The sequence below is a fragment of the Lathamus discolor genome, chromosome 1 (genome assembly GCF_037157495.1).
Source record: "Lathamus discolor isolate bLatDis1 chromosome 1, bLatDis1.hap1, whole genome shotgun sequence".
Taxonomy (NCBI): Eukaryota; Metazoa; Chordata; class Aves; order Psittaciformes; family Psittacidae; genus Lathamus; species Lathamus discolor.
The window spans coordinates 29282640-29301831 of NC_088884.1; the positions used below are offsets into that span (position 1 = coordinate 29282640).

Genomic DNA, 19192 nt, shown 5'->3' on the forward strand with positions numbered 1-19192 from the left:
CATCTGAGCAGGTTTGCTTTAAAGCTGTGCTAGCAGAGCTGAAGTGATGGCACAGGGTCAGGATTAAGGAGGGAAGGGCAGGGGACCCACATGAGCCTGCAGTGCATGCACAGAGGAAACCCCAGGGTGCCATAGCTGCAAGAGCAAAAGCCAGTTCCTTCAGGAAGCTGCCTCTCTCATGCATGTGGGAAAGGAGTTCAAAGCTGATCTTCAGACAAAAACTTTATTTCTTAGATTTTGATATTGATCCTCAAACGTTTCCGAGCGGCAGAGCTGAGGTTTGCATGCTTTCCACCTTTAGCTTTTCCATAGGTCTTTCCTTCTTTAACTAAATGACAGTTCTTGCAAGAGGGCAATATCTGCCAAGCTGGGTAAGGAAGGAGGAAATTCACAGTAAGACAACCACACGTCAATGAAAGGCAGCAAATTCACTGTTAAGTGAATGAAATGAAGGAGGGACAGGTAAGCAAACAGAAACAGGACAGCTCATTTCCTTGTGCTGTGGGTGGTGGGGTCCATCCCCACCAAACTTTATTGCTCTTGGCAAAATGATTCTAAGGCCTGTTTTGCCCTTGTGCTTGGCATGGCTGGTGGTGTGCTGGTCCTGCATGCTGCAGCAGGAAGCATTCACCAGCACATCAGCCCCGCGGGATTTCCCCCCCTGTCCCCAGGCTTGTTTTATTAGAGTTACGTGGAAGTTCAGGACTAAGGGTACAGCTCTGTCTCCCTATTTCCTTCTCGGTGGTGTATTGCCTGCCTATTACACATGCGGATCCCAGCATACGCTCCAGATGTGGCATTTACAGCTTGGTAATTTCCTGCAAATTTCCCTGGTGGGGACGCAACACTGACTGACCTTGCACTTTGGTACATGAGATAAAGGTTTCCATTGTCTGCTGATTTTCCGTATTTATGAGACTGTAAATGTTCCTTCTGACTATAGGGATCCCATTCCTTAAAGTGGGCTCTGTGACTGCATCATAGGCCTGGCGCTGTCCCACAGCCACTGGAAACAGAAACGCTGTACAGGGAATGGGGGCACAGCCACGCAACTGCACCCAGCACATAAACACAAGGATGCACAAAGGATGGACATGCGGTGAGTTTGGAGGGATGCCCCCTCCGTCCACATCTCAAAGTGTGTCATGTCTTGATACAGGATGTGGCTCCTTGGGGATTGGAGGGGATAGGCAGGGAGGAGCCCTGGGAATGGGGGGATGAAGGACATGGCAAGGACTGGGGCTTGGGCAAGGGTTGAGGAGGAAGGGTATTGTTTGAGAGGTGACGGGGGAAGAAAGAATGTTGGGCAAGGGCCAAGAGGGATGTTATGGGTGAGTATGTTTGGTGGGTAGTTGATGGTTTGAGGGCTATGAGTGGTGAAGGGGCTCCCTGGGCCCTGCTGTGTCAAGCAGCAAGGTCTGTTAAAGAATCACACAGGCTGAAGACACGGGTAAGTAATGCTTCCGGACTCAGATCCAGCTGCATGGTGGTTTCAATGATGCCTTTTCTTCGCCAGGAGTTGCCACTTCAAATGTTGCAAGGCCCTTTGCATCCACAAGTGCTTTACAAAGAGAAATCCACTCAGTCTGTGTCTGAACCCAGACCTTATCTGCAGGATGAGGCCAGAGGGTGGGAAGAGACTCTTTCAGAGCACTGGGATGGAGTGACTGCAGCCATTAGCCCTGCACCATGCAGCCACGGGATTCGCGCTGCAGGTGGAGGCTGAACACACAGTGAGTGGGGACCAAGCTGTGAGGATGCTGCAGCACAGGGCTGGCCTCTGCTGTCACCTCCTGGCACCAGTCCCTCATCATCTGGCTGATTTCTGGGCCCAGTCCAGCATTCTATGTGTCTTGCAGGAATTGCCAGTCTTTGACACTGCGCATTCCTCATTTGGATGGGTGATGAGATGATGAGGACGAGAACTCTGCTAGAGGGAGGGATTCAACGCACCCTCCCAGCACCTCCCAGCACTGTATTAGTCACAAAGGTCACATCTATTAACAGACAGTGCTGTAGTGTGTGGCAAGCGGGTCACATGTTGCCAGCTTCTTGTTTCCACCCAGTAATTTGTGCTAAAAGGGAAGTAATTTAGTGTCAAACAATTTCTATGGGACCGGAGGTCTAAGGCAGGGAAGAATGCTGCTTCCATCCGCTGCTTATCAGGAATGGGGAAAGAAGGGGGAAACTACCAGAAGGCTTTGCCTATAAAAGCTATTTACTTAAATTCCCCAAGGGGGGATGAGAGCAAGAAGGTAAGCAAGAAGCGCACAGAAAAACATTTCTCCTGCTGCCTTTGCCTTTACAAAGAGAGCACTGGCAGACCCTCCGCCATGGGAGCTTTCTAACAAGGCCTCCTCAAATGACACATTGGGCACCCATGCATCTGTCTACACAAGCTAGAACTGGCTGAGTAGTGGAAATGAAATGAGAAAACCCAATTCCTGCTATGGAGCATGTCCGTGGGGCAAAGCTTGGGTTTCTGCTTGAGGAAGAGTTGGCAGCAGCCAGCACAGCTGCAGGAGGAGGTTACCTCCCTGGTGTTGGTACAGCTGTTAGTGGTGCTGTGTGGTAAATGAGATCAGAGAACAGAGCTGGCTGGAAAATGGCTTTTTTTTCCCCTTTTCTCTTTTTTTCCCTTTCAGATGGGTGAGTTTTCAGCCAGATCAGCTCCCCAGGCCAGTTCATGGTGCAGCTGCATGTTGGCTTGTGATGGCATGACCTGAAGACAGCACAAAAATGGACTGAAAGCACAGATGGGAGGGACTCCTTTCAAAGGGAAGTGCTTATCAGACTACAGCCTGAGTGAGCTCTGAAGCTCCTCTTTCCTAACTGCTAACAAAAGCTCTGTTAGGCACTATCCTCAGCTGCCATGAGGCTTTGCATTGGGGCATGTCTGCTCTTCTTCTGAACATCTGTCTTTGCCTGCCAGAGTCCCCTCCTCACTGGGTGTGTTCAAGAGAAGCAGACGTGATAGAGAAGACAAACAGGAAGATGGACACTGAAAAGCTGTGTGAGACCCACTGCAAACTCCTGCTGCCAAAACACACCCTTGAATAGTGCGCATCAGTGTGTGGTCCCTGCAGAGATGTCCAGCTTTGCAAAGCCGGTATGTGGGCAGCACACAGGAGACCAAACATGACACAAAGGTAAACTCAAAGATGTCAAACTGCAGTGTCAGAGCCAAATTACTGCAACATGGGGTATTTGGGGATTATTGGTTTTGGTTTTGTTTGGGTTGGTCTTGTGTTTTGTTTGGGGATTTTTGTGAGGGGGTTGTTGGTTGGTTGGTTGGTTTATCTTGGTAGCGAAAAGAAGAAACAACCTCAGTTGCTGAGGGCTCGTGTCGTCAGGCTGAATAACAGGACCAGGTGGGCTGAATGGGGCAGATGTCTGTAAATCTTTTTACAGGAATGCTGTGCGTCTGTTTATGAATGCTGTCCTAGCTACACTGGAAGAAAACTGATAAATCCTAATGAACAGTGTGAGAAATTACATTACTCTTCCCTGGGTGCGAGAGGATGATTTCCTCCCAAGCAATATTTTTTACAGGAATCTTTTTGACCCCTAGGCTGAAGGACATTTTTCAGCAAGCGACTTCCTTTGTGCATTTCCCAGTGCACAGCTGACATGAACAGACATGGCACGTCACAGCCTGGAATGATTTCCAGTCTCGGTTCAGGTCAGCAGCGATGCCATGTCTGCAGAGCAATTTGGCACATTTCTAGCTTAACCCAGTTAATCAGATCAGCTTCTTAAAATGATTTTGTTTTCAGCAGTCCAAGAAAAACAGCCTACTTCAGCTGAAAGAAAAAAAGAGTCTCCTCTCGAAACACTGACCATGATGTGAGCAGCCATTGAGAAACTGCATGTGGGAGTTGTAATCCAAACAAAGATCAGTCCTACAGAAAAACACAACCACAGAACAGGAAAGGCTCCTTTCAAGGTCATTACCCAAAATGATTGTTGTTGGTATGAGAGAGAATCATGATATTTAGGAATGTCCACTGGAATGTGAAATGCTCTTCAGTTCTGGGAAGAAACGTATTTGTTTTGCTGATGGATGCAATAATCAGTGCTTTGAGTAGCTAATGAATGGTGGTTCCTTCCATTTAAAAGGAACACTTGGAGGCCATATTTCTTAAGCCCAGATACCCTTAAGGGAAACTGAAACTATTGGCCTTTTGAGGGGCTTTGCACTTGCCTTGGGGCCACAACTCTGATTTCTCATTATTGGATTATATCACATTTGGAGTGAAGTAGAGGCAACTCTGTTCATTCCAAAGAGCCTATTAAAAAAGATTGTAAAAGTAACTGTGCTGGGGGCAATACCTACAGAGCAGTTATTATTTGGGATTATGCAGGATCTGCAAAGGAATAGCTTTACATTCCAAATTAACCCGGATCCGATCAGGACTCAATCATCCTGGCACATAGTTAACAAACACAGACAAACTGCCTGTACAGACTCACCTGTGCTGTGTCTCCTGATACCTTGGAGATATTCTCTGACCCTGAAACTCCTCACTTCCCTGCTTGCCTTTATGTCTCTAGGGCTTGATCTGCTGAAGTCAGTGGAAGCTTTGCTCCTGATTACAGCAGGACATGTCTGGGCTCAGCCTGAGCAGCGATGGAGTTGAAACAGCAGCTTTTTCTTCTGCTTCCTTATCTATACCTTTGGACTGTGGTTTAACTGTGCCAGTTTCACCCAAACTCCTCACTTACCTCCTGCTTTGCTGCTTGATGCCACCTTTGCTCCCTTTGGGATTCCAGTCTTTACTTGAGTCCTATCTTACCTATTTTTGACTCCAGGTAAGAACAGCCGTGCTGCTTTAGACCATCTAACCCATCCATCTACTCTGCCTCCAGCAGTGGCAGTAAGCAGACTCCTAAGAAAAATAAAGAACAGACTAACATAGTGATTATTTATCCATTAATATTACCACAGCTTCCAGCTACTTTCAGCTCAGAGGATTTCCCAAAACTGCTGTGGTTTGCCTGTGGCATGGACCCATCCAAATACTTGGGAGAGCATGTCAGCTCCTTGCAATCCCCGCATGCTTTGGAAAGGACCTTCTTGGCAGATCCACTGCCTGCTGCATAACAAACTTCTTCCTTGTGTTTCCCTTGACCTTGGCTCCTATCAGCTTCATTAGCTGGTCTCTCGTTGTCCTGGAGACACAATCAACACTTGGTCCCTACCCACTCTCTTTGTGTAACTAATGATTTCATACATTTCTGTGTACCCCATCTCTTTTCCAGCTTGAGAAGCCCCTCTCTCCTGCACTGATCCTTGCACAGAAGTTGTGTCACACCTTTACTGATCCTATACTCTGAACCTTTTTCAGCTCTCCTCTGTTCCTCTTGAGGACCTAGAACTGCACAGAGTATTCAAGATGTGGGTACAAGATGGATTTATACAGTGACATGGTGATGTTTGATACTTTATTGGCTTTTCCTTTCCTAATAATCACATTAATTTGTTTGCTCTTTGACTGTTACTGAGCAGTGATTTGATATTTTCAAGAAAGTGTCTACAGTAGCATTACCAAGGTTTCCTCCTGAGTAACAGCGGTGAGCACAGAAACCATGATTTACATGTGAAGCCGCTTCTACCCAAATGCATTTTCTGTTCAGTGTGCCACTGTATGGACTGGTCACTCCATCTCATAAGGTCCTTCTTGAGTTCTTCACTCATACTCGCTACCAGGAACTCCATTACCATTATAGCTTGTGACCTCCCTGGTCACCTCTTCTTGCAGTTCTCACCTCTGGCTTCCCTCTGCTGATGACCCCTCTGCCCTTTTCTTGCTTTCCCCACTTCGATGACTCATGGTATCCCACAGATTCCTTCACTTGGACCCATCATCCTTCCCATTTGCCATCTGCAGCCTACACCATCCAGAGAAGCCATACTCTTTCTACATGCTTTCTGAAACTACCAGCACTCTCCTTTACCAAATGGTTGTAATCATGTCAAACAGAGTTGTACCAAACCTTTGGTGTCCAGAGGGAGGCTGTCCCTGTTGCAAAGCTGTTGTGAGAGAAAGAAGGGACAGGATGGGACACTCCTGACAGGCAACTGAAGCAACATTTAGGAATTTTCAGAATTACTCATGATGTCATTTTTATTTTCTGAGGGCTTTAGAAAATAAAGTTTTGGGTTTTGTTAACAGGAAAAAGAGGATTTATTACCCTTTTTTTACCCTAGTTGTCAGCCAAAGTTTGAATTGTTTCAGTTAATTCTTTAGAGTCAGGATTGTTTCAAAACCTAACTGTTTATTTACAAAGAACAGACACTGCCTTCTTGACTTAACATGAGGAAACACTTTGCTCGCAGCTCCAAGCTCTGTTCCAGCTAGCGGTTCATGCAGTTTATACTACCAAGCTGTCATGGTTTAAGCCCAGCCGGCAACCCAGAACCATGCAGTCTCTCTCTCACTACCCCCCTTCCTCCTCTGCTCCCGGATGGGGAGAGAATTGAAAGAATGCAACTCCCATGGACTGAGATAAGAACAGCCCAATAACTAAGGTACAACACAAACCACTGCTGCTACCACCAATGATAATAATGATAAGGGAAAGAACAAGGGAAGAGAATACAACCACTTCACACCCGCCAACCAATACCCAGCCTGACTGAGCAGTGATCTAGCCCTTCTGGGTAACTGCCCCCAGTTTATATAGTGGGCATGATGTGCTGTGGTATGGAATACCTCTTTGGTCAGTTTGGGTCAGGTGTCCTGTCTCTGCTTCCTTCCGGCTTCCCCTCCTCCCTGGCAGAGCATGAGACTCACAAAGTCCTTGGTCAGAGTGAACATTACTGAGCAACGACTGAAAACATCGGTGCTATCAGCGCTGTTCCCAGGCCGAAAGTCAAAACACAGCACTGCACCAGCTACTAAGAGAAAACTGACTGCTACTGCTGAACCCAGGACACAGGCAACACCCAGCAATGCATTTGCAGGCACAGCTCAGCTCCCTCAGAAGACTTGTGTCATGTGCTTGAGTTTTGGATGGTAGCTCCTATTGTTCTGGATAGTTGATTCCATAAAGTACGTTAATTGCTCCCTTTTGCTTAATGGGAATGAATAGGGCTGCAATACTTTCCATTTCCAACCAGCTTTAACACAATCTGTGGTGGAAGGGACTTCATAATAAGCCAGTGGTCTTCCAGTTGTGTTGTTCCAGAAGGAATGAGCATATTCAGCAAACTCCACTTTCTTCCACCAGCACAGTTCAGTCACTCTTTGTCTCCATCCCATAAACATCCCAACTCTGTGGAATCCCTGGCACAATCAAGCCTTGCAGTAGAAAGAACATGGAATTCCACTACTGGAAGCAATGCTGAAAAGGCTCAAGTCATTTAAAGATTAACCTGCTGGTTAGGCTTCCCACCTGGAAAGTAGAACATAGTACATTCTACCTTTTCTTGCTTTCAAGGATTTGTAAGGGACTGTCTCTAATGAAAAGGTTAGGGAGACAGGGAGTTAATTAGGAAACCAGAGCTGGCTTCAGTGACATTCAGAAATTTCCACATCTTTTTTGAGCAACATATAAAACTCCCAATATGTCTGTGCAACTCAAAAAATGTATGTGCCAACCACTGACTCCAGCTCCTGCCTCCAGATCTTTGCTTCTCTTCCATGTGGGAACATCTCAAGGCCTTTTCCAAAGATTTTTCTTATGGGTACTGTGTGATTTTTCCTCCCTCTATTCAGGCTGGTCCATACCACAGACTTGAACACTTCCCGAGCACCTGAGGTAAGTGACACAGGTCTGAGCAGACCTGCAGCCTGCTCATGTTTTTTATGATGTTACCCAATGTGATTGCCCATAACCACATTCAAATGCAGCCATGCCCTATAGAGCAGCCAGGCACTACCACTATTATTCTCCACTTGCAGGTTCTCTTGTCTCTGCCTGGTGTAACACAAGTCACTGCACAGCACAAGGGTTGTAATCCTGGGACGTTCTCTTTAGTGGGTGAGCTTTTCCCAGCTATGTGCTAGCAAGACATGCTCTCCACTCTACTATAGAGGAAACAGCACAGTGGACTTGGTGACAATAACCTGCTGCTGCTTATTCTCCACTGCAGAGGACACAAATGTTTTTTTTCAGGACACAACACCCCTTTTCCTGTTATGGCTGCTGTTTCTCACTCTTTCCAAGAGGACATATTTTCAGCTTAATGTGTGTGTAAAGAGCAAAACCAAAGAAGCCCTCCACTTGTGTGGGTGATGTTACAGCATAGATGTAACATAGGATGGTTTGGGTTTGAAGGGACCTTAAAGATCATCCAGTTCCAAGCCCCCTGCCGTGGGCAGAGACACCTCACACTAGACCAGGATGCTCAAGGCTCTGTCCAGCCTGGCCTTGAACACTGCCAGGGATGGGGCAGCCACAGCTTCCCCACCTGTGCCCAGTTTAGGGGCTGCGGAGGTGCCCGGTGCTGCAGTAAGGGCCAGGCCCGCCGCATCTCGCCGGCCGGGGGGCAGCGCGGCCCGGCCCCGTGCACCTGCGCCGAGGCCAGGAGCGAGGGCTGGGATGGGCCCGCGGGAGGCTGGGCGGCGGCGTGCCAGCCAGGCTGGGGCAACCAGGTGAGGCCCAGCAGCAAGGAGGAAGTGAGAGAACACTAGCTGGGGCAAGACAGGCACAGGAGCTGTGCCAGCCCCTTGGAAGCGGTCCTACAGTACCTGGAAAAGGACAGCAGAGCGTGTCTGCTCGCAGTAACCAGGCCCAGCAGCTGTCCCATGACAGCAGGCAAGTCTATAGTGACAAGACAGGTCCAAGGTCAAGCCACTGTGGGTTGTCTGTGCCAGGGTGTGCATCAATTAGGGTATGTGCCCAGGCACAGGCATAGCTGCAGTCTAGCTCAGGCTGGGAGCTGCTTAAAAGCCTCAGCTTAAAAGAAGCTCCTGAGTGATGTGAGGTGAGCCCTTTTGGAGGTGGCTTCTTAGAGGTCTCTCATATGCAGCTCTTTCTTCACAACAGTCTGGATGGACAACTCCGTGATATCAGAGACATGCCGTAAGGAGCGGCAGTTAAGAGGGGGTTCTGGGCCCTTACAACACAAAAGAAGTACAGAGAAGGTGAAAGTGGGTGTCCTGGGTCGTGTCCTCACTAGGGAGCTGCCACTCGGGCTCTGCCTTCGGAAAGGCCTCAGGCTGCCCTTGGTTCCTCGCGCGTGGAGGGAGAGGAGAAGGCGTGTTGGGGAGCAGGGGCTATGGGTGTGCTCTGGGCTGAGGCTGGAGATGGCTGCCAGGGCGAGCACTGCCACTCCTGCCCACAGCTGGCTTACCATGGCACCTCATACTAGAGCAAGTGAGGCTGGTGGTGCTGGGGCCACCTTGGAGCTGCGATGTGCATGGAGCTGTAGGTGCTTGGGGATGAGTGAGGCTGAGGCTGCTGTGGTGGTTGGTCATGGTGGTGCACTCTATGCCTGCTTTTTCTCCACCTCCCTCCATCTGTGGGCGATGCCCAGATGTGGGAAGCAGGGGCAGCCTGTTCCACCACGGACAGTGACTTTCGAGAGTATGCCAGCCAGTTCTACACCCAGGGAGGGAAGGAGGCTGTGGTCTTGCCTCCTGTTGTTAAATTCCCACCGCTGAGAGAAGGGTGTCAATGGAAATGAAATACCCTGATCTAGATAAAAATGGCCGATTTATCCAGACCCATGTGCGATGGCTCTGCAACAGAAAGAGAGACAAGTTGCAATGATTTTCACTAGCAATCATCAGCAGTTACTATTGTGCCAGCTTTCCTGTAGTAATCTCAGGTTTTCAAACTAATCAAAAATCCTTCTTTGGCTGAAATTTGGCACATGAAATTAGAATTTATTAGGAATACATGGTGTTTTTCTGTTCTTGTTTTGGTGATTCCTTCTGGTTATTACAAATACAAGAGCATATTGACTTTTTTTTTCTCATCTCTAAGAGCATTATTAATGGACTTAGAGAGCTTGTCACTTGTTAATCTCTATCTGTCATACAAAAAAGACATCACTATTATATGTAGTCTAGTTTTCGTTTTCATTTCTTGCTGACTCCTTTTCAGTGCAGGCTTGCAACATCTGCTATTGCAGGCTTATTACCCATAACCTACATCTGCATTTGCACAACAAACTTGGAAGAAAGCAGCGGATAGAGCATGTCTTTATGGATAAAAGTGGACTTAATTCTCTATTGCTTTTCACTTGGGTGGAACAAGCACAATGAGACTATATTATTGTATGTCATATAAGCAGCTCTACGAAATGCAAAGCAGTGGAAAGGAGTGCCTGGTGGCATCGCACAGCTCCAGAGTCATTTGACTCTTTGTGGTTCAAGAGTCACTCAAGTACACCTGATACCTGAGTGGCATTATCTTCACTTTAAAGTTTTGTAATAATGAAGAGGCACCACACTAATAAGATAAAAACAAACCACAGTTATCTCACTTGAAGTAGTACAAGCCAATGAGTTATGATTAAACGTTCTTTTTGATTGGATATTTCACATACTTCTTGCTGCAAATATGAAAATGCAGCATGGCTTGTTGTGTTTCAAGTTTGTACTCTAAAATATTTTGTTAGAAACTAGTGACCTCACCTCTCAGATGTAATTAATAGAACTTTCCTATAACATATGTGATGTAAGTAATTGCATTTCCCTACAAAATAAAGTAATGCTCCATACATTTATTATTCATTCCATTGCTGGTTAGCTTGTCCTTAAGCCAATAATAAACCTTTAGTTGCTCAACTCTGAGAAGATGTTTTTAATATCTTTTGTGAGTTTGTGAGTGGGGAAGCAGACTCAGACTCTACTAATGATTAGCTCTTGGTACACAATCACTTGGAGCTTGTCCAAACGGCAGTTTTTGCAAAATTTGGCTTTGTATTTACAATGCTCATTTGCAACGTTATACCCATAAATAGCCACTCTTAGGCCAATACATATATACATAGATATGATTTATTGAGGTTTTATTTCAGCTAGGAAGACCTTCTGATGCAGTTTGAGCAGCAGCTCAACCTGAAGTAAAGGCCAGGAGCCCACAGTGGAGGGTGGGGAGGGTGAAGGACTGCATCAACCACTGCAGTTAAACAAAATGCTTGGTAATCTTTGCCCTTAGTGTGAAGTGAGCATGAGAGAGTGAGCTCTCATCTGAAAGAGTATTTGGAGAGAAGTAGCAAACATGCTACAAATTAACACCCTTGCTGACTTAATGGAAACCTTCCTGCCTTAACAACCTGCTAGACAGGGGTGTGATTGATCCCACTACCTAGCAATGCTCCCTACCACAGGAAGCCTGTGTACGCTGTGATGGATGGGTGGAAATGAGTGCCGTGAGAGCAGCTGTCCCAGCCAAAGACCTGGCTGTGTCCACAGCATTCTCAGCAATGGGATCACTGGGTGCTGCACCTGTGTGTGTGTGCTGTAGCCACGGGAGATCTGCCACCAGCAAGGGCACAGCTGAGATTTATTAAAAGGGGCTGTGATTTAAACAAACCACAAACAGCCGGAGCATGCTGTGGTTCAGCTGGACTCAGCTGGCTCTTTGCCTCTGAAGCTTCTCTTTACCAGGAACCTGACTACAAAGACATAGTTCCTTTCATGCAATGTCCCACCAGGCTGGGTCACAAGTGCGCTACTGAAAGCATGGGTCTACTTCTGCATCTCTATGGAAGACATCAGTCCCTCTTCTTTATTGTAAGAAATTCTGTGAATTGCTAAACCATCCAGCATCTCAGCCATCTGGGAGATGACTGTAAAAACAATTGCTCTGTCAGCTCTTTCTCATGCCTCTTCTGTGCATACATAATCCCACCAGGGGATCTGGGCTAGCAGATTGTTTTGTTATAATCAATGACAAGTTTGCTAACAATGAGTATCTTGCTGTTGTTATTTTATGCGTATTCTTGAGAGATGCTGTGTGAGGGGATAGGAGTGGGGAGCTGAGGAAGCACCAAATCAGGAGGCACTGGGAGGTTTTGGGTCTACTTTGAGATCCGAATCTGGCATGGTTTATCCTAACAAAAAGTTGTTTCCAGCAGCTTGGCTTGCAGGAATGAACTGGGAGGGTCAGTCCAGAGCTGGCCTTTGCTGTCAGGAGCAGGTATTTTATATGCAAACCTGCTGGTGCAAGCAGTAGAGGAAGGGTATTTCCTTCAGCTGGGGCTGGCTAAGTGAGGAGTGGGGAGAGGTGGTGGTGCTTTCATGTTGACATGCTCTACAGTAGGTTGCAACTGGTACTCCCCCCAGTTTATATACTGGGCGTGACATGGTATGGAATACCTCTTTGGCTAGTTAGGGTCAGGTGTCCTGTCTCTGCTTCCTCCTGGCTTCTTGTGCCCCTCCCCACTGGCAGAGCATGAGAGACTGAACAGTCCTTGATCAGACTAAGTGCTATTGAGCAACAGCTGAACCATCAGTGTGTTATCAGCATTGTCAGACTGAAGCCAAAACACAGCACTGCACCAGCTACTAGGAAGAAAATCAACTGTTACAGCTGAAACCAATACAAGAATGCATAGCAGAAACCTCAGCCATGGACTTGTCTCTCTAACCTGGTCTCAGTGTCCCTGCCAGCAAGGGCTTCCTGTGTGAGAGAGAGGCTGCAAATCAAGGAGCAGGGAGCTTGAGGCAAGAGAGATTTTGGTAAATGCGTGAAGATGAAGAAACTGCTGCAGCGTTTCCTCTCTTAAGCAAGAGGCAGCTCAGGCTTCCAGGCAGCTGAACTCTGTGAGGGTCCTGGAGCACGCATCTATCAAGCAGAGGTGTTGGCACCGGGCAGCCCAGGCAGGAGGAGAGGCAGGGGCTGATAAGCAGAAGCTGCTCTCACCAATGCACCCCCTTACCTACCTGCCTGGTTTCCCCCCCACCTCTATAAGAAAAATACTGTTTGTCATTGGGTTCGTATTTGGGAGCAGAGAAAACTTGTTCAATGACTACCCGTTTAGCTTCATTTCCCTGTATTTCTACTTGGGAGCTTGGACTAGGGCTATTTATAACAACAGTGTTCAACCTGAGGTCAGGCCTTGTTCCTGGTTATGATGGCTAGCAGAAGGCTTGTCCTCTAATCTTACTTCTGCTTTTGCACCTCTTTTACCTGCACAGTTCAGGAGGATATGTTCTTGTTCTGTTCATGGCTTGGTTTTACACTTACGTTAAACAAGAAACATAGATGTGCTGTGTAATGGCGTGTCCTGGGTTCAGCAGCAGCAGTCAGTTTTCTCCTTCTTAGTAGCTAGTACAGTGCTGTGTTTTGATCTTTTGGCTTGGGAACAGTGCTGATAACACCGATATTTTTAGTTGCTGCTCAAATGTTTGGTCTGGCCAAGGACTTTCTGAGCCTCCTGCTCTGCCAGGGAGGAGGGGAGGCCGGGAGGAAGCAGAGACAGGACACCTGACCCAAACTAGCCAAAGAGGTATTCCATACCACAGCACGTCATGCCCAGGATGTAATGGGGAGTTACCCCGGAAAGGCTGGGACGGCAGGGTTGGACAAGGTGTCGGTTGGTACTCGGCTGGGGGAAGTGGGGCGAGTTATCTGTTGGCTGGTGCTGAGGTGTTGTATTCTCTTCCTTTGTTATTTCCTTTATCATTATTATTATTGGTGGTAGCAGTAGTGGTATGTGTTATACCTTAGTTACTAAACTGTTCTTATCTCAGCCCGTGGGAGTTGCACTCTTTTTGATTCTCCTCTCCGTCCCTCCAGGAGCAGGGGGAGGGGAAGAAGGGGGGAAGTGAGTGAACGAGGTTTGTGGTTGGGTTTAGACCATGACATGGTGCTTGCTTGTTCTCCATCAGGTGTGACCTTACACATGTAGAAAGTGCTTTATACCTCCCTAAAAGAAAAAAAGGCAAAAGCAAGTTGGAGCCATACCAAACAACCCAGACGCAAAAGCTACCAGGAAGATAAACTGTCATCCAAACACAGCAGTGACTGAGCCACAGGGTGGGTCCAGCAGCAGCTCTTCAGCAGCTGCAGCCTGCCAAGAAACCAGGGGCTGCTGCCATCAAGTTTTTGTGTTTCCGATAACTGTGTCACTTGGAACGTGGCCATGAGCATCACCCACAGAGAAAGGCAGGGCAGAGGAAGGCAGTGGCAGCCCTCCCACCAGGCTGCCTCCTCGCAGCTCCACCTCCGCCTGCCCTCTCCCCACTGCCTGCATTGACACAAAGCTGCATTTAAATGTCTCCTCCTGCCTTCTGCTGGTGCTTTTTCACAGAAACCTTTGCCTTTTGGCTGGTGAACAATGAGAAGATGAGCACTTCTTGTGGCTATATCCATTCCCAGGGTGGGGGTTCTGCAGACCTCTAATGGCATCTTAACTATCCAAATTTCTTTCAAGCCTCTCTCCATTGAAAGGAGCAATACCTCACACACCATATGTCCATGTTAGAGCCATAAGATTTTGGCATTTGCAGATAAGCAAGAAGAAGAGCAATGAAAGGAAAGATTTTCTCAGTATCTACAGAGGACTGTACGTATGTTAAGCCTGACTATTCTGTTTCAGCCTGGAGCAGTGTGCCACCCACGCAAGACTTTGTTTTCCAGGGAATCATGCCGCTGGGGACTTCCTGATTTCTGGCTGATAAACTGCCCCAAGCCTTGCTTCTCTGGTGGGTTCCCCCATGTTGCTGCCTATCAAGGGTGCCCTTGTGGTTATTTTGATCAGGAGGCACAAGGACTGCTGCAAGATAGCGACAAAGCTGCAGCCCTTCCCCTGTTCAACATGGTGCTAAGCTGGGGCTGCCTGGCATTTCCAACAAGACAAATCCCTGCACTGGCAGAACCTCCATAATTACGTTGAGTTTCAAGCACCACTTGCAGTGTTACTTGCCCTAGTTCTTCATTGTATGAATAGCAGTGGTACTAGGCAGTGTAATAGTCTCCCCTTAAACTTCAATGGGGATGTTTCCACCCCCGGAAGTAATACCACGACAGGCGATTTTTCAATGGCTCTTTTAAGAAACAACAAAGAGCAGGAGAATTTTCCTTTAAAGACATAAACCTGCCCATCTGAGTGGGTGCATGGCAGCATGGCAGCTCCTGGCCCAGCAGCCTTGCACCCAGCAGCACCAGGCAGGCATCTGGACAGCTGCTCCAGCTGTGCTTAGTGCCATGGACTGAGCTCCCAACCATTATTGCCACAGAAAATAATGGAAAATTTTGTGTTAAAGAGTAAGTAACTCACTTGAGACCGAGCTCCACAGAGGCTGCTTAGCTCACTTTGCATGTCCTTGTCCCAGTAGGAAGAAAGAAGAACAGGAGAAAAGGAAGTGATTGGGGTGATTTGCTGAGTGTTATTTGCGAACCCTTTCAATTATTTTTTTCCCATCATGGAGGCCTGGGAGGCTATGTGCTCTTTGTGAGGTGTTTGTAATGAGCTGTGGCCGCATCTGTGGAATATTGCTGACTTGGACACGATTCCTGCCCCTCTGCATGTCAGAAATAGGCCTGGCTGGCAGAAGCCAAACCTCTCACAGCAACCATCAGTTTTGTGTAGCTGTGATTTTGGTTTTGGTGGTTGGGCTCCCCCCGGCCCCTAATTAGTGCACAGCAGACTTCTCCAATTGGCCCTAAGTGACTTAGAGCTTAGCCGCTTCTGTTGCATACTCTGGAAACGACTGCAGCCGCAAGGAAGTTTTCCAAGCTCTAAAGGAAAAAGGAGCCTGCCCTCTAGCTGCTGAGCACACACACGTCTCACTTCCTCGGCTCTCCTGCGGCAGGCAGGGCTCAAAACCAGGTTTGCTTCCGCCCCTCTTGCTTCCTGGGCTTTGCTGTTTCTTGCCCTGCTCGGGGGCTCCAAGCTGGGTTTGCTACGCAGTTCCCCTGCACGGACACGACCTCCGGATGGGGGTTAACTGATAGGTAGGACTGCGTGACTTCTGCACAGCGCAACTGATTCTCCGAGCTACAGGGCAGCAGTTCGTGGTGTAAGTTCGCCTGTGTTGCCTTAATTAAAGCGAGGAACAAGTTCCTGAAGGGCAAGACCATTTCTCACAGCCCTTGGTGTCTGGTGATGCATAGCAGCTAAGGTCAGCACCTGAATTTAAACCAGGTGTAAGGTAAGGACCAGAGCAAAAATGGGTTCGAGCATCAGTTCAAATACCTAAAGAGGTACTATTTGGATAAAACAATCACCCTGAAAAATAGAGGAGAAAGCAAGAGGTCACCTGGTGGGGGACTGATACTCTAAAGTATAATGCCCCTGAAATGGCAGAAAGGTTCAGCATTTTGATTTTAAATGATGAAAAGACAAGCTGATGCTTATGCTTGCTTATATATACTGGCACGAAGGCACATGGCATCATACAAACACTGCTGTACAAAGCTGAGGCAGGGACCCTTGTTTAAGAAGCTAATGGCTTGAGGCACCTCAAAGGACTTTTGGCTTTCAGAGCTGAGTAATTGAATCAACTGTGAGGAGACAGTAACACAAAGTGTGGCTGGATAGAAATGTCGTTTAGAAAAAGCAGGGGAAGAAGGGAAGGTTTTACCATAAGGATCATTCCATGGCATTTCCTCACTTTAAGGTTGTTGTTCCAGAGTTCATTTATAGGCCCAGAATACAAGATCGGGCCCTTAGCATATTGTAATGTAGGGCAAAAAAGAGGAGAAAATGTGGATGGAGGAGAAAAAAGAGCGATTTCCCCCTCTCATACTGGGCAGTTGCTACATCTATTCTTCTTGGTTACATTGGCAAAGGGAAAAATTATTTTAGGCGTGTCTGCTTGTTGTCTGTGTTGGCCTGGCAATGGCCATTCACAAACACAAAGTAATTCCTCCAAGTGGTCCAAAAGGAAAAAAATGGTAAACCATTTAGAAATGTTGAAAGAGTTGCATTGGTTTGGGGGTTTGGTTTTGTTTTCCATAAAAATCAAAGTTTGTTGCAGGAAAAGGAAACTTCTGGCATTTTCAGCATGGACTATTCCCTTCATAAGCTTTTGAAATTAAAGACAAGAAATGAACGTCTGGGGAAAGCAGCTTCTTTTTTACTGCTGCCTCTGCCTAATACAAGTGCTAGAGATAACATGTGTTGGGTCCAGATCCTTCCTTTGCTTGAAGTGAGTTGGACACCCATTGTCCCAGTTTAATGATGGCAAACTTCTTCCTTTCATAACTGCAAACAGGTGCTCTGTGTCCTGTGGCGAGGCATCCCGGCTGGAGCTGGGCTCATCCTGAGCAGCCGTGATGCTGGCAGTCCTCGAGGGGTTTCCACGGACCTCTCCTGCAGACATGGCCTCACTTTGCCAGCAGCGCTTAGGGGCTGACCAAGGCACAAGGGTGTTTATCACCATAGTGGTTAGGTCACCATACTGAGAAGGAAGGAATACTAATTGAATTAACTGTTCTAGAGACAAAACAGTTCTTGACCAAAACTTCCTCTTTCTTGGAGAAACAACCTAACCACTAGGCTATGCTCTTACACCTTTCATCTGAATGAAGATGCCTGTAGGGCACTCGAAAAGTAGCTGTTGAGCTGAGCGATGAAATCCTCCCTGACCTGTGGAAGACGCTAGGAAGAGAGAAAGGAGAAGACCGCTTTAGACCCTTTCGGTTTAATTTCTTAAAACCTGGTTTTTAACTAACCTGCGAATTTTGTGGCAACTGTCGGAGGTCACGGAATGCTTCAAAGTAACATGTACAGCCCCCTTTCCACCAGACATGTGGTCAAGGTGGTGGGGCAGAGGGCTTAAGGTGGGCAGCCAAAACAAGTCAGGCTCCAGGAAGGCTTTGAACATGATGGGCAAACAGGTGAGAGCTGTAAGCAAAGCCCAAGGTGGTGGAAATTCCTCGTGGGGGTCTCTGAGGGTGCAACGAGGAGTGAGAGCTTGCTCGTGCTGACGAGAGGCAGCTCTTGGGACAGGCCGTCAAGGAGAAGATTTGCAGCAGTGCTGGGGCTGTGTTGCAGTGTGCTGCACCTCAGCTTACCTCTTCACTAGCAAGGATAAAACGCAGTGAACAACGGGCAGAAGCCACACGTCTGAACGGTGTGATTAATAAGGAATTTCACACTTCGGAAGCCACTAGGTGGCATAGGAGGTGTAGCAGAAGCAAAGCGCAGCAGCTGCAGGCAGAGCAAGTCAGGCACGGCATTGCCCGGCTCAGGCAGAGCTGCGCCGGAGCCAGCTCTTTGCAATAACTCCATATTCTAACATGCCACAAATGTGGGGCTGGTGTGTGTGTGTGTGTGTGTGGGGGGTGTGTCTCTTTTTTCCCCTTACAAAAAACCATTTTTTAAAGATGGGTTTTGTGGGACGCTGTTAACAGGCAGGAACCTGCCCATGGTTCACCACAAGGACCTCTTGGGGTGCAAACTGGGGGATGTAGCCCCCAGCCCTGTAGGCAGGCCATGCCTGAGCCTTTGCAGCATTTACCTCTTGCTGTGTTTTCACTTCAAATTGAAACAGAATGTTATTTTTCGTTACCAGTCACCTGCTTGGATGTATCTCTGGCCAAATACATTTTAGAAAGGTCACTGAACAACCGCCATTGATCTCTACCTCCTATTGCAGGGGACAGTGTTGAAACACTTGTCCAGCTCTGTCACCTCTGTTGTGTGCTGAACCATTTGGTCATTTTCTTGTGGGTTTTTGTTGTTGTTTGTTTGCTTGCTTGTTTTAATGCTCAAGTTGAACAAACTCCAACAAAGATCCCATGCAAACCCAGCTGACTAATCAAGGCTACTTATTTCTAGCAATGGGTCACAAATACAACTTTGTTTCAATAACTGAAAGCATCTTCTGCAACAAGCTTTTGATTCATTCCGCCAGTGGTATTTGCAAATAATGCCAGAGAGGCCTCTTAAATTTCCCCAGTGCAGTGCTGTCATGAACCAGCTCAGAAACAACCCTCCGAATCCTGCCCCTCTGAATCACTCGGTCATGGCCCAGAATTGTGTTTTCTCCCATCTATTCAGCTTGCAGGAATATTGTCACTTGGAAGAGAATATTTAGTTAATCAACTGATAGAATAATGTGTTGAAATACATGAAAAATAAGGGATACCTGTAAAAATATGTGGAAGCATAAGTAGCCCTGTCTGTAAACAGAAGGATACATGTTCCACCTACTAATAAGTCCTGGTGTCCCTGGAAGAGGGAGACAGAGAAGCAGTTTGAAAGGCAAGGATAGAGATTAGGCACTGTACTTCTGCACTGGGCATCTTTTGTACAACTGCTATAGAATCACAGAATCAC

The 19192-nt window shown here is 47.4% G+C and overlaps 2 long non-coding RNA genes across 9 annotated transcripts; both read left to right on the forward strand.

The window, feature by feature from the left end:
* Positions 1-953: 953 nt before the first annotated feature.
* On the forward strand, positions 954-7705 carry LOC136007792 (uncharacterized). Of its 8 annotated transcripts, none has more exons than XR_010609860.1 (5): positions 954-2255; positions 2646-3149; positions 3412-3484; positions 3572-3682; positions 3780-7705. It is a non-coding gene; the product is annotated as an uncharacterized LOC136007792 (long non-coding RNA). The 8 variants fall into 8 exon arrangements; XR_010609861.1 differs by having other exon boundaries at positions 954-1733; XR_010609858.1 differs by having other exon boundaries at positions 954-1099; positions 1517-3149.
* Positions 7706-11527: 3822 nt separating this feature from the next.
* On the forward strand, positions 11528-17566 carry LOC136007089 (uncharacterized). Its single transcript, XR_010609466.1, has 2 exons — positions 11528-11693; positions 13794-17566. It is a non-coding gene; the product is annotated as an uncharacterized LOC136007089 (long non-coding RNA).
* The last annotated feature ends 1626 nt before the right edge of the window (positions 17567-19192 follow it).